Consider the following 16,390-nt stretch of genomic DNA (forward strand, 5'->3'; position numbering starts at 1 on the left):
TACTGCCTCCTGTCTTTTCCTTGTCACCCGCTGATTTCTACAAGCGAAGCATTTCCTCACACTGGTGTTATTTTTAAAGTGGTTATTTTGACCACAGATTGTCTCTGCCACTCAGGCAACTTTGCACTATAATAAATGCCAATTTAGTTTAACATGTTTTCATTAGTACACACATTGTTTCTTTTGGTGAGGCCAAAAAGGACGATTAATAAGTTGTGATACATTATAACAAGGGCATAGAAATTACCTAAAATTAAAAACAATGTTACTTTTATCACAAAAAAGTCCTGAAACATGCTCAGCGTGTCGGCTCAGCCTCTTCTGAATCTCACCGTATCCCTACAGTATATAGAGTAAACCTTGATGGAAGGGTCTCAGTATACAGTACAGTGTACAGAGGAACATATGCCTTTGCAGAGTGAACATTCAAACTGTATGTTTACTGGATTATACAGTAAGAACACATCAGCTGAGCACCAGACTCTCTTCTCAGTTAGAAAGAGATGAAAAAACTGCATGAGATTTTCATGGAATGCAATAAAACACACTGCCATTTTTTCCAATTTCGTATTTTCACACTTATCAACATAACAAAACATGATTCACAGGAAAAATAAGTAAGTAGATGATCTTAAATAGACTCTTAAATACACTTGCACTGACAATACATCTCATTAACACAAACAACTTTATTGAAAGATGCATGCTATTGTGGCAGTGTACTAACTGAACAATACAACATGGTCCTCAGATATTAATGGTCTAGTTCTGCATAAAAACACACCATAATGTATTCCAGGAAACACTTTAGAGTCAAAAGATGAAATCTGAAAATTATGATCTGCTTCTATTCGAGCTTGTTCAATATGTGGATGATTGAGTTTCAGATTTAAAATTAGTTTTAGTGCCAGCTATGAACATAAGCTAAAGTGATCAACACAATTAAGGCTGTTCATTTGTCAACTGTGCTGGACAGAGCTGTCTTCCAAGGTTGGATAATGAAGTATCTTTCAGATGGGGCAGATGAAATGCAATGACAGATAAATTCAGAATGAAAACAAACTTTTCACTTTCTGCATGCTGTCCCCATGGAAATATGAAGCAGATGTTGCTGTTATATATATATATTTAATATCATACGTGACAATAAAATGTTCCTCTTGCTCTTGTTTTTCTTGTATCGTTAACTGTCTCTGACCTTGTTTACTGATGCTCCAAAAAAAAAACTTGTTTGACCATGGTTAAGTAAATTTTTTTTCATAAGTTCTTATAAACCATTCGTTGTATTTGCATTGCTAGGAAACAGAAAACACTGCAATAATAAAAATAAATTGGGAACATTTGGAAAGCTTCTGTCTGAATCTGTAAAATGGGTAGACAATAAAAAAAAAGGAATCAAATAAGTTATTTTCATCAAATAAATGCTTAAAATGCTTAAACGCCCACTGTATAGGATTTAGTGGCATCTAGCAGTGAAGTTTCAGATTACAACTAACTGAACACAAAGCCGCACCAAAATGGGCATCAGAACCGGAGCTGGGCGAGCGGGCAACATAAATGGGATCAGCAGCCTCTGGACATCATGGTAGAGGTGAAGAGACCAAAGAAGAAAAGAGAAAAAGAGAGAGTGACTGAGAAAGAGGCCAGACAAGAATAAATATCAGACTGGCGTTTAGTTGTTGGCGAGACCCTTGTGATGATAGACAGGCGGCAAGGGGCCTTTTTTACTGTTGGACTATTAGCTGGCTTACTATGTCTTGTGTAGTCCACTCGCTAGTTTTTTTTATTATGAGTGATCTGAGAGTGAACCGTAAGAACTTCATTACTGTAGTAGGGGTAAACAACTCTCAAAGGTCTCAAATGTCAGAACATCCTTAAATGCACTTAAATGAAGTTTTGTAGTAGATTATTTGTATTTTATTGGCAAAAACCACCAGTACAGTCCTTCGACAATTTGCTTCTGGTAGTACACATTGAAGTGAATTATCACTCACATCTTGTCGACTGTAAAATTGCTTTATTGACATTTCAGCTCTGTTTTGAATCTTGCCAAAATAAAAATAAAGGAAACCAAGGGGTAGAAAAGGGAATTAGTTCAGGCACTATGAGGAGCAGGATAAGTTGACCCTTACTTGTTCCCTTTAGCACAGCAGGTCAATGGACCAACAGCAGACTGCATCTCCTCCTCATTGATTGACCTGTCAGAGCACGTCAATGCACACGTCGACAGAATAAGCCCTGCTGCTACACACTGCTCACACATGAACACGCGGCGTCTCTCTCTTCAAACTACAAGAAAACTGAGGGTAAATTTAAAACCCGGTCCTGCCCTCCCACCAGCCCGACTCCAGGGTTGACAGGATAAGTCAGGATGGATTAATTCAGGTAACAATCACATGGTTATCAGAATCGCCCCATGCTGAATTTTGACCTCTTGTGGATTTATATGGGTGGTTTACAGATTATATAAATCCTTATTTTACCAGCTTTACTAGTGAATTTTTGCAGGTGACCATTTTCCCTGTAGTTATTTGGAAAGGAGATTAATTGTTAATAATGCCAGACAAGAGATCTCATATCAAAGGAATATTTGATTTCTTGTCTACAGTTGCCGAGGAGAAGATCAATACCTCTTTAATGTCCATACAGTAGCCTAAATGAGGCTACAGCCAGCAGTCAGTTAGCTTAGCATAAAGATTAGGAACAGCTAGCCTGGTCTGTTTAAAGGTAAAAAAAATGTCTAAATCTCACTATTTATCCACACAAAAATCTGTGTAAAATTTCCGGTCTTTATGCTAAGCTCAGCTAACCAGCATCATGGACCTAACTGTAGGTTGGCTTTTTTACACTAAACAAGAAATAATGTATTGGTTGGTGAACTTTAGAGGTGTTGGTAGGCAGATTTTGTTTAGATTAAAGCAAGCTGGCCGTTTCAAACTTCCCATTCTTTATGCTAAGCTAAGCTAACAGTCTCCAAGCTGTTGCTTCATATTTAACAGAGAGATATAATTTTTAATTTAACCAAGTAGAAAACCAGAAGAGAGAGATATAAGAATGGTATCAATCTTGTCGGCAAGAAATTGAATAAGCATATTTCCCTAAATATCAAACTCCTTTAACTGAAGAACAGCTTCTCTCTTGTGCTTCACGTGTCACGACACAGAAGCCTGGCTCTCTAACATTAAACACACAAAGTATCAGCGCACAGGAAATCTCCGTCTGGTTGGATTTTATATTGGCAACAGCTCTCAAGCTTGGATAAGGCAGACTTAGACTAAACACACACATAAACACACAAATGGTACTGTGACTGTTGCCAGGAGGGGTGATATTGTCATATAATATGAATGTGGTGGAGATTAAGTGCTGTATTTTCTTCCTTTGTGCACTTGACCAGAGCATCTCTTGACGTTAATGTACCACCAGTAACTGTATTTTGTGAAAGCTTATTATACATCTGCTGAATGAACAGGTCAACATTAACCAAACTCCAGACTTCATAAAAGCACCAATTAATCTCTCCATTTTAGTAAATAGACGGCATTTTTGAAAAACTGTAGCCAACACTAATCTGAATTAATTCATGTGTCCTTGTTCAGCAAATAGGCAGAAAATATTGGAAAAACTAATTCTCTCCTGAGAAGTGAATGTGTATTCCTTTTAAATGTTTTTGACTTGATAAAAGTCTATCCAATCTACATTAATGACCCGAAGGGACCGCATATTCTGCAAAAGTCTGACTCATCTATACTTAACTTTTGTCCTTTTTGACCCCTCTAACTGCCATTTGAAATTATTCTAAAGTCTGCATCTAAAAACAGAAATTTTAAGCAAAAGTTGAACCATGCAATGTTCCCCCATAATCACTATGATATATTAAACATAACAAGTTATGCTAACGACATCATTAACAAAACTAATTAATGCCTTAATCTTTCTGTCAACATACTTATCCTCATAAAACACATGGGTGGTGCCTACATAAATGCCATATATTAACGTAGTGGCTCTAAATCTTATTGACTTGTGACCAAATGATACAGGTGAACTATGTCTGTGCTGAATTCAACTAATTATGTCAGGCCGAAGCTAAGCAAAAAAAAACCCCCAATAAATTATCTTACAGCCCCTCAAAATTATCTTCTGACTGCCTGAAGGCAAAAACTATGTTGTAATGACATCTGCAAAGGAGGAATAAGTATGCTTTTCTTGGGTTAAAGTACTGATACCCCAATGTTCAAATACTCAATTACAAGTAATCTCTTTCAGGCTAGTATGGAGAAGAGAAACAATTGCAGCAACCAATAACTATTCAGTACAGAAGCCCCGTGAGGCAAGTTAAAAAAAGAAATGTTTTCCTCATGATCATATCTCAGGATCATATCATATGGCAGTTACATGACTTGCTATCAGACAATATGTGCCTTGTGTTCAGACTGCATTGAGAAATTAAAACTCACTTTGAAGAAAACATGAATGCTTTTCGTCGTCTTTAGAACACGGGGTAGTGGTGCACGAAATGAGTATTAAAACAACAAACACTTGATCTTGAGAAAAAAACCAGACAGAAACATAAAATATAAACTATTATGAGAAAGAAAAAATTGCTATTCAGGGATTCTGTTATTCTGTTTATTTAGACATGTCATTATTTATTTATTTAGTTTATTTTATTTTTATTTTTTAATAAAACTATTTGAGTAAATATAGGTAATTACATTCCAACAATATATATCTGTGTTTGAAGCACTTTATATTGAATCATTGTGCACAAATATGTCCAAGAGAGACACACACTCATGACATAAAACATTTTCTCAGTGTGCATCTCTTTGCTTCAGTGAGTAAACATCTGTCAGAGTTGCTGATTCCAAATTCATACTTTAATAATTTATCAGCTGAACCAGACAAGACTTATATAGTAGGTGCTGTTACACAGGGGAAATTATGGACTAACAATCATTGTTTACTTTATATTTCTTACTCAAGGCTTTGGTTAACTAATTGACTGAACAGACAAAATTCATAATCCAAATATTAACTTGTAGAGTGTCAGAGGGGACTCTGTCTCTGTCTGTGGGAAACCTCAATATGAGAGCTGACAATATGTATCAGACTGGTGAACCAGATGTTTCCCATTATTATAGATTAAAAAACACATTGCTGCAACATTAACAACATTAAATTTCCTCTTTTTCAAAACTGCACTTAAATAAGCACAGGTGTGCACGCAGTGTGTACTGATATATGTGACATAACATTAGCATATAACCAGGTATGTATATCTTCCCTGAGGGAGCTCTGTAGACACAGTCCGACCAGTCATCCATCCATCCATACCGTTTCCTCATATTCTCCATCAGTGACTTTCATTTCCTCTATGATGGCCGGAGGATGTGAGGGGACAGAAGAGGATGCAGGAAGGAGGGAATGGCCCAAGTCTGATTGGATATCTATCTAATGGCTGCTTTAGTGGACTGCCGGACTGCCTCTGGACCCAGACATAGCACACATAGAGAGAAATAGAAAAGGCAGGGGCGGTCTGTGTTCTGAATCATCTCCAAGTAATGCATTTACACGGAGTGATCCAAAGTGCGCCGCTCTGTGTAATAAGAATAAACAAATAGCCGTACCGCATTGGCTTTATTGTCTTACATCAATGTTGATTTATTCACAGCCGTGGTGGGCCATTGTATGCAGATTGGCTGATGCCCCCGCGGTGAACTCCTCATCTAATCCTTTCAGAGAGTAACTGCACTGCAGGGGAGGAGTGGACTCTCAGGAGAAATGAAAGAGGGTTCAAACAGTCAAGAGAGCCACAAAACCAAGCAGGGAAACAATTCTGAAACTTTACACTGGCCGTTCCACCGGTCACCACATCAGCTAAAGATATTCGATTCATACAGAGCTTAAGCACAGTGTGGATGGCAGTGGCAGGTAGGCTGAGTGTTATGATATGATGAGAGTCATTCCAAAGAGCCATAAAGGCGTCTAAAAGCTGAGATTGGAGACGATAATGTTTCCTCCCGGGTCAGTGAGACCACACCCCAGAGACAACAGCTGCAGCTGACCACATTATGGCTGGCGAGGGACAGAGATAAAGGAGTGAAGCTCTGGGCCCATAGTACTGCCTGAAATCAGATTTAGATTCCATTCTTACATCCAAATCATATTATGCTCCACAGCTATTCACAGAGTAGCTATCTATCACTCACACATACACACACACACTGTCAACATGAACCGACCATCTGTCAGTACTTACCTACACAGAGCTTCAAGATGCGGCCCTGGTGGAGCTACTGTATTAGCTATTGCTTTGACAGCTTCTCTGCTGTGTGCGTGTTTTGGTTTAGAGAACAAACTCAGAACTCAAAATTGTTGCATCAACACATTCATCTTTATTAACAAGCATGAACAGCAGCATTTTTGCCTCTTCTGATGAAATCTTCCGATTTTTTTTCATGCACGTTTGTGGAAGAAATAAACAATCCACATCCAGGCGATTTATTTCCCATTAAATGCTCGCCGAAAAAATGGACTGACATGTTTGATTTATGAGATCTTAGTGCAACAATAAACGTTTTGCTTTCATGACTAAAAGCTAAAATATTAATCTGAAGATACAGTATTGGGAATTGGAAAAGTACAATAGGCAGGCTGAGAAAACCCCTGATAGAAAACATGTTCTTATTGTTTTGCTGGGTGTGAAATGTCTTATATTCAAATCCCCTTTGTACTCTCTCGCTCGGTTCCAAATCTTCCATTTTCTTCATTTTCACACAAGATAGGCCCTCAAGAGTTTACAATCTCCCTTATGGGGGACTTAACTAATTGAGTCTCTATCTTCCTTTGGCTTGTTTTATGTTACTACGGCGCTCTTAACTAAATTTCATGATGGTTTGTGTAATCACCGTAGCCTCTAGCACTGGAAGTTTCCAAGTTTGAAGTTTTAACAGTGTTTTGTCCAAAAGATATCTATTCCAAATCTCTATTCTGCACAAATGAGACAATCTGTAGATAACTGATCCTCTCTACTTCACCCCCTTTCTCTCTGACAGTTAAAGATACAGATCAAACCCACGTTCCCCCCGCTGTGTTCCTGCAGTAAAAGGTCAGCTGCTGATTGGTGCACTGTGTGACCACATAATCAACGGGGAGGATGATTTGAGGTGTCTCTAAGATGAGACATCATTTGGCTCACGGAATATTGTGCAATATTTCAAAGGGTGAAGCTGGCTGCAGTGCATTTTTTTTTCTTAAAAGATGTTCCTCATGTCCTCATTTATTGCAAAATGTCCCCAGCTCCAAGCGAGCAGTAATGATACAAGCATTATTTCAAGTGATAAGTGAAAATATAAAACATACACATGCAGCTCTAATAAAGTTAGTGAGTACAAATCAATTACTGGTGTGTTGTTACTCTCCTCCTGGGAAAACCTGATTAGAAATGTTGCGTTTTAATCTCTTTACAACCATAAACAGACACCTGCAGGTTAAGTTGTGAGTTTTGTGCAAGATTATAGATTGTGCAATTAGTAAACTACAATGGGAGTTTAAGGAATTATACAGATTTAATGAAATATAGATGGGTGATGGACTCTCCATTCAGAATGTCACCAGTGAACAATGAACCTCACTTATTTGTTTTTTAGAAAAAGAGAGAGAAATATATCCTCCATTTGGAAAATAAATGATTCCTTCTCTTTAAATTTGTGGGTTTTTTTCCTCAGGTAATTCTGATGGTGTGAAAATGTATTTTCTCACTTTGTAGCTGACAGCTTTCTGTCATTGAATAAGAGGTACATTGTACTGTAAAGCTCTTGGGATAATAAAATTTAAAATAAATGCAGTTCATTACCATTTACCATTCATCATCATGATCTTTTTTTAGAAAAGTTCCAGAGACCAAATAACATTTTAGAAACGTTGCACAGAAAGTATGATCAATAACTTATGATGTGGAAAATAACATTTAAATGTGTTTTTTATGTGACTTAAACATGTAACAATGAACTTACAACAGACTGTAAACACAAAGTTGACAAAGTTATTATTTTCATAAGCTTTTAAGGTGAATGTGTTCACAAACATATCAAGCAGGCGCAAAGCAATATTAGCACATTTCTGGCCACCTAACAAATGTAAGTCCAGTATTCACTCTCCTTTTATAGCTCTACTTTGTTCTCCAGCAACTCCCAAGAAAAATATCAGAGCAGATAAATGCACCGGTATGTATGTATGTGTATGTTTAACTACAGAGGTCTCCTTCTCTCAGAAAAAAAACGAACACGGTGATTAAAAGTGGTAAAAACACTGAAGTTTCATCTTAAAAGTCAACGCTGCAAAGGATGCTACTCCTCATGTTAGTTCTGCTTGTTTCTGTAATAATTTCAGATCCAGAAGCCTGATGTCTAAAATCCTTCATCCGGTTAAAATATGTAGTTAAAAGCAAAGAAGATCTAAAAAATTTATCAAATAAATGTGGCTTGAAACTGGATAAAAAGTGTATTTATGACAGATTCTGGCAGGCAACCACAACACATACGCAAAGGGGATATGACAGGATTAACAGGCGACCAGTGAAATTACAGTTTTCTCTGGGTTCGAACATTGTTGGAAACATTTGGGATAATAGCTCATGGGAATCCTAATAATTGAAAAATTCAACAAAATGTATAACATTGATCAAGCGTTTTTAAACATTCTAATGCGGAAATGTTACATATTTTATCTTTAATCAGAGCTAAAGTTTTTTATTTAGTTATTTCCTTATTTCAGATAATGGATAGAAATGTCCTCCTTCATAGTGCACTAAACTAAAATCTCCCACGAAGTCGGTTCTGTAAAGCCACTTTAAGGCAATTAACCTGTTCACTTCTGACTCTAACTATTCTTTTACAGCCACTTAACTTCAACCATATGAAGCCAACACTTTATGAAAGGCCATTATTGCCAAAGTCTCCCTTCTTGAACTCACTCTGCTTGATTAGTCAAAGGACAATGTCAGAGCAGTGTTCTCTCTCTGCTTCAACCGTGGTAGTATGAAGGAGGTTGAACCACTGATGAGACCTAGCAGGGAGGCTGTGAGGTTAGGCCGTGAGGTACATGTTCTTCTACAATTATCACACTCTATAATCTTAATTTTAAAATGAAAACTGTTTTAGGTGTTAATTTAAAGACCTTCTTTTAAAGAAAAGTAAATTGACAAAGTCCAAGCAGCCAAGTGGACGGGCTACCAGCAGACCATGGCTGTAATTGATGGACACTTGGCATGCTCTGTGTGCCTGGTGATTTGTAGAATCCATAAAAAGAGATGTTGAGGTAATTATGTTTGTCATGATATATTGAAAGCAGGAATCGGCAAGCTTATCAGAATGGCTGACAGCTGTAGCATGCAGATGCTATCAGACCTCTTGTCCATGGCGATAAAATGAAAGCGGGTCATTTTAACAGGTAACAGCTGTTCATAGCTAATTTGTTCAATTATGCGCAGAGGATGCAGGCGGAGGTTGTTTCTCGGCCCTGAGGGACCTTGTCTCTCCTGTCCTTTTGCTTCCAGAGTGAGCTGAGTAATGGAAATCCATATCCAACGTATAAAGCATGGTGAAAATACAGAAAACACCAGCAGGGTCTGTGATAATACATGATGTTTCTTATGGCACAGTCATTTCACAGAAGTGAGTGTTAATTATTGCCAACATAATTATTTTTGAATCATCGACTCTTTGCCTTTATGACAGTAGGTTGGAAATGCTGTGCGTATTCCTTATAAATGATCAGCTGTGAAGAGGCCAACACCACTGACATGTTAGAGAAACCACTGGATAGCCATGGATGCCCCGCCAAGTGGAGTAATGTTATCCAGTACACAAGAAAAATGTATTATGGGATGATAGTGATCACTCAGAATTGTAATGTTATTGATAGCGATGAGAGGTTGTCTAGCCACGGATTGATTTAATGCCATGAAGTTTCCACTACAGCATGGGCTTACCCTGACCTTTTAGAGAAAAATTTGATTTGGGAACCTGCCTCCTGCATGGATGCCAAGTCACTGTGCAATTGTCAGCCCAGCATTTATAAGCCACTGAAACCACTCCAACCAGTCAATCATCTGTCGAAATAACCAGTTGTTTCCAACCTGAGGTTCCGACCTAAAAAAACAACAACACATAGTTATTTTTATCGTAAGTAAATGGCTGTTAACACCTTTCTTATTTTCTACTACTATTGTAGTGCTATAATATACGTGATGAACATTGATTTGTAGAATGTTGTGTACATCATTTTGGGCTTAAAACATACACCACAAATAATTATTGTAGTTCCTTTTTGCCTTTCTTTCTGTTTCAATGATCACTTTAACCTTGCAGAAAAACTTGAAAATTTGCCTCCTACAAGCACATTTTTCCCTCACAGTCTCCTTTACACACACACACACACACACACACACACACACACACACACACACACACACACACACACACACACACACACACTGCTGGGTGAAAAGTAGCAAACTGTTCAAGTATTTAAAATCTTGAATGTTTCTCATTAGAATCCTAAACCAAAGCTTTCAGATCTGAGAGCTACAGAATGTCAAGACAGACTTTTTTTCTTACTGATTTATTAACTTGGAAATCAAACTGGCATTTCTGATCAGTGAGATAATATATAATCTTGACATCTATCTGTTCATTTTCAACGCTTCAACATCACCAAATTAAATTTTAGATTTAGACTTTTTTTCTTTTGTCAGGCAGTTATTTTAGTATGCATATGGAGTAACATTTTACTGTTGTACTAAGCAACTGCTGGTCCGTCTTTACTATAGATCTATATATTCTGCACAATTAATTCAATACTTATTTATAGCTGCAATGCTATAGACAAATAGCATTAATCTTCTTTTTAAGATGATGTACAAATACCATTGTGAGGATGGAGAGAACATCCTGTCTCCGGGAAAGTTGCAACGTTGCGATCAAAACAATTAACACAAACTCCTCCAATACCCATGAATTCTGTGTAACCTTGCAGTTTCATCACAACTTTTCCACACATTTGACAAATCATTGTAGATCCTCCACAAAAGTTGACCTACACATCACCAAACTCACTTCCTTGTTGTTCTCTAGTTGTGAAGATGCAAACCATGCAGATAGGTACCCTGTCCACGCAGTCCAAACTATTGTAGCAATTTTAACTTTCTCCACAATTTCATTGCCAAAGAATTCCTGAAAACAATACCACATGCATAGCAATTTTTTTTTAGAAAACCTGCCATAAAATCAGGCATTTAAGGCCGCAATAGGTATTCCAGCATGGAAGTAAAAGAAACATTGTTTCCCACTATAAATATGAAAAAAAGGAGCAAAAAACATGGGCTGGTAAAATCCTTGCATTTCAGCAAAAGAAATTTAAAGGTTTTAAATAGCAATTTTTGTTACAGCATCAACAAATCTCTAAAAGTCCTTGCAGGAAGTCACGATGCTGACTTTCAAAATGTCAAAGGTGTAGCCGTGAGGGCATTTTACAATTGTGGGCACTGTTGGATGGTGCTGTAACAAAATCAAAAAGAGTAAAACTTCACAGTAATACAGCTAAGACATGTATCTCCTCACCAGGTCACAAGATTTATAATTGCGGTTTTTCTAATATATTAACATTGTTGTTTTGGTTTTGTTTAAAACTTAATGTTTTATTTACAGGCCATAAAAGCATTCATTTACTAAAGCTGGGGTTGCATCCTTCTAACCGTCAAGTCTCAACCAGCATCATCTCCCCAAGTGATGGGAGCAGAGTTCAAAATACAGAGCTTCTGACAGTTGTAAGGCCAAACCCTCCAGTATTCCTCCTGAAATCCTCTGACAGAGAAATAACAGAAAAAACAAACACTGGCATTGGATCTGAAAGAATTTTTAAATCATGCTGAGTTTTTGCTGAACAGGTAAGCATGGTTTATATCTTGACTGTTGCTGTTCTGATTACCGTGGTAAAGTTGACACATAACAGCTTAACGGTGGCAAACCACATTTAATAGAGAACTTGGGTTTTGTGTAGGTTGTTATTTTGTCTTATACATTTTATATTCACATTCATGGTTCCTAGAGATTGTTTCCTGATGCATGATCCCCTGCCTTGCCCTTCATCATCAGGATCACATAACTGGTTTTAAGTTAAATGTCTCCACACAACAATTGAATTAATTAACATCAGCATGTTAGCATTGTCATTGTGCGCATGTTAGTGTGCTAATGTTATCATTTAGTTCAAAGCTAAATGGACTCGAGTCACAAGTCACAAATTTGATGACTTTAGACTCAACTTTACAAAATCAAAAAAAGAAAAGAAAAAGTATATCATCATTTTAACAGGCAGTTTTTCCTTGCCCTTGTCGCCAAGTGCTTGCTCATGGTGGTACTGTTGGGTCTCTGTAATTAATGTTAAAGAGTTCGGTCTAGACCTGCTCTATTTGAAAAGTGTCCTGAGATAACTTCTGTTATGAATTGGCGCTATACAAATAAAATTGAATTGAATTGAATTGAATTGAATTGTTTGGTCCCACGTCTGCTAAATACAGCCTCACAGAGCCGCTAGTGTGAATAAGAGACCAAGACTATACCTTTGTGTCTCTTTGTGTTTTGTTTGATCTCCTGCTTTGATGGATGTGATGGGATGGGAAAAGGTTATGTTTGTTACTTCTACACACAAATAAGTGTTTGATCAGATTTAACTGATGGTGGTGTCAACCCAACAACAACTTAACTGTCAGATTCTGATTCTTTCATAGTTAAACTACAAATGCATTTTCCCGATGAAGCCAATTACAAGCATTTGATTAGTTTTGAGTGGGTTTTTGCCTGATTTTATCATTGATTGCTCCTTATTTAATTACAAATATTTCATGTTTTTTTTAATTATTGAAACCAAGTTAAAGTTGATTAATAATGATAAATACCTCAGGAGTTTCACTTTCAGCTGTACATCATCACTTATTTCTGTAAATCCTGACATAGGCTGTCAGTGTTGAACGATTAGCAACCATTTTCATGTGATAAACAGGTCTAATTCATCTCATTATCTTTTCACAGCAGAAGAGTAATGTTCACTTTATTCCTGGTCACAAACACTAATCTATGTTTCACGGTGCATACTTCCCAAAAAGTTATGAAACTCATTTCTAATCACCGGAGACAAGCGTCTGTGAGTTATATTTAAACCACATGCAAGACTGTGCAAGCGACATCGTGGTTCATTGGACGTTTTTAAGGGAGTATATTGCACTTCTAAAATATATAAAAATGTGTGAAATATATTCGCTCATCTTCATAGCTGTCACTCAAAGACATTATCCTGTGAGCAACCAGCAGCCTCTCATTATGCAAAATCAAACAAGACAGTGGAATTGAGTTTGGTGTCCCAGAGTAACATAAGCAAATACAGCCTGACAACTCATATTGGAGAAGACTTAGAAGTCTGCCTATGCCTGGATATCAGGACAACGAAGACAACGGTTGGGGCAACTACCGGCACAAGATACCTTGTCTGCTGAACAAACAACTTTCTAAGCCTCAAATCCACCAAATCTGAAGGAATACAAGAAAGTGCTTTAGTGTGATCCTTAACGGAGATGTCCATCTCTGTGTATCTCTGTGTGTGTTTTGTGCATCCTCAAATCTTCCACGCAGCAGAAGTAAGGAAGTCACATCTTGCATAAGATCATACAGCAGCTGGTGTCTGTAGAAACAAAAGTAACATGTGCATTTAAGAAAATATATACTGTTTTAATTTGCAGGACTCAGTTATTTTCATATCAAATGGTGATAAAAGATATGCAATGTATGCACGCAGGTCATACAAGCCATGATGACAGATGACACATGTTCTCAGGCTCTGCGACTGTCAGACGGGAGGTGTTTGTTTGAAAGGTGGTGCAACAGTGCCCTCCTATGGAGCCCCTCTGCAGTGCACCTCAAGTACAACACACTAAATCTGCTTTCTCCACTGACCGGAACCCTGCCAAGTTTAATGATGGATCACAGACAATTCCTGAACAGTCCCAGAAGAATGAGATTTTGATATCTGCTTGGACACTAACAAAAACAATGTTGAGATGTAGAAGGAGAAGGACATATATTATAAGGAACTCGATTTTTTGCCAATGCATTCTGCACTCCCTCTTTGCACGTAACAATCAAAAGGCCTTCCGTGCAGTAGATCACTTTAAAATATCCCGTATCCATAAAATGTCACTCCAGCAAGTGAATAATGACAGCAGAAGTTTGTAACTATTGTACCATGAACAGCTTCATCCACTCAATCCCAGAACTCATAAATATTATTTTTATTGCCTACAATAGGCTTTTTCGTGAACATTATAAGAAAAAAGACCCAATGATTTAGGCTGGATTTGTCATCGAGGAATAAAGTTAAGAGGCCTGGAATGAATTTATAGTGATAAAAGTGCACATACTGCATAAAGGATGATGAAATATAGTAATGAAGAACAACTGTTGCTGTAAGTCCACAACACATTGTTCTTATTGTTAGTGAAGGAGCCACATGACAGATCTGCATATTTGTTTTGGGGTTTTTTGATCATGAGGAGTCTTGTCTTTAAACCTCATACATACTGGGGTAAGCTTAACCTTACAGTAATGTGGTACACTTCCCTTAAAATCAGATATTCTTCTTATTTCTTTCATGTTTTCCTCAGTTTTAAGTTTCACTCACAGTCTGTGCAGTAGCCAAGGTCAATGTGAATTTCAGACTTTTTTTTTATTCTGTTGATTTAAAAGTTCTCGCAATGAAATGATGTAGCATGAGACCACAAGTGCGGTAACTGCATCTCTAAAAGTAATCAAAATAATAATAAAAAAGAAATATGGTTTGTACTGTATCATCTCCAAGCTTAAATGATATAACATCACTAAACTTACACTCACCTCTTTAGTTCTCAGTCAATCAATCAATACCTTTTAGTATTTATTAGGGTTTAAGAGTGGATTGTAATTACATCTGAACAAACTCCAATGAAATTATACTGATTTGTCAATTATGTGCTCTGTCACACACTTCGTACCTAATCAGACAGGGAATGCCATTAAAATCCTGCTATACTTGTCATATAAGGAGGCAGTGGGGAGACAGTCAGAGCCAATGATTAAAATGTTATTTATTATGAACAAAACGTGCTTTGATCACTTTTCAAGGTTAGAAGGAAATTAATTCTTTGTGTACTGTATTATCCAACAGTAATGGGCTCCTAATTATTTGATACTGAAGACTTGTCTTCATCTTTCTCCCTCTGCAATGATACTGAATAAGCATCAGCTTAATAAGTACATAACATTCAAAAAATAAAAATTCCGTTTTTAGAGGAGTAAGTGTGTTCGAAGACTTGCATTTTGGCAAAGACCTGATAGGCTTTTTATAACACAACATTCCTCCTTTTCTGGGAGGACATTTGTGCTAATCATTTTGAAGAGCATGCACAAAAGCACTGTTGATCATCAGATGATTGTTTTAGGAATAGAAAACAATTTTAATCAGAGTACTCAAGAGACTGAAGAATGAAGAGTACTTTATCATGTTTTATGAACCATAGAAGCACTCAAGAGGGTGCGTTTCTTAGGGATTTTTTGCCTATGCTTGAGTATCAAGACAACAACAACAAACATGGGCCACTAGTATAGGCACATATTCGGAATATATCAGCATTTACAAGGGTGTGCATGCTTTCTAATTTCTCCCCTTCTAAAAGAACAATTTGGAGTAAAATATCTGGCAAAACATTGACATTTATTTTTAGTCTATTTACCAAGAAATGACAAATGTACAAGTTTCAGTAAACAAGTAACAATCAAAACATCTCAGGTGTATCTTTTCGAATCTCTAAAGCAGCTTAAATAAGGCGTCATGAATGATATTTGCCAATTGGATGCTTGAGGGAATCAGCTGAGCTGTCAGCTGACTGTGTATGGTTTCCAATAGGAAGCTTAGGAGCAATCAGCTGAGCCATCAGCTGATGTGTGTTTACATTAGCTGTGATCAGCTGATATAGCTGGAACTGAGCTGAGCCTGACTTCTGGCCTGCCTGAACTAACCCTGTGCTTAATTAGTGGTGAGCAACACATAGCACCTTGTATCAAAACTCAAATCAATGAGAAAATACAGTAAAGTTTGCAGCAGAAGTCATTTTTCTAAACACTGTCTTTAGAAATACCAAAATGTATTTAGTATCCTATTTTAATGTGCTTTGTGGTTGAGTTGGTTGTACTACTTTCAGACCCTTTCTCATTAAATCAGTATGAACTATTGGGTGCAGTAAGTAACCCACCTCAAAAAGGTCCAGACCTGCCACAATAATTAAGACAATCAAGAT

This window comes from Dicentrarchus labrax, unplaced genomic scaffold (assembly GCF_905237075.1).
Source record: "Dicentrarchus labrax unplaced genomic scaffold, dlabrax2021, whole genome shotgun sequence".
Classification (NCBI taxonomy): domain Eukaryota; kingdom Metazoa; phylum Chordata; class Actinopteri; family Moronidae; genus Dicentrarchus; species Dicentrarchus labrax.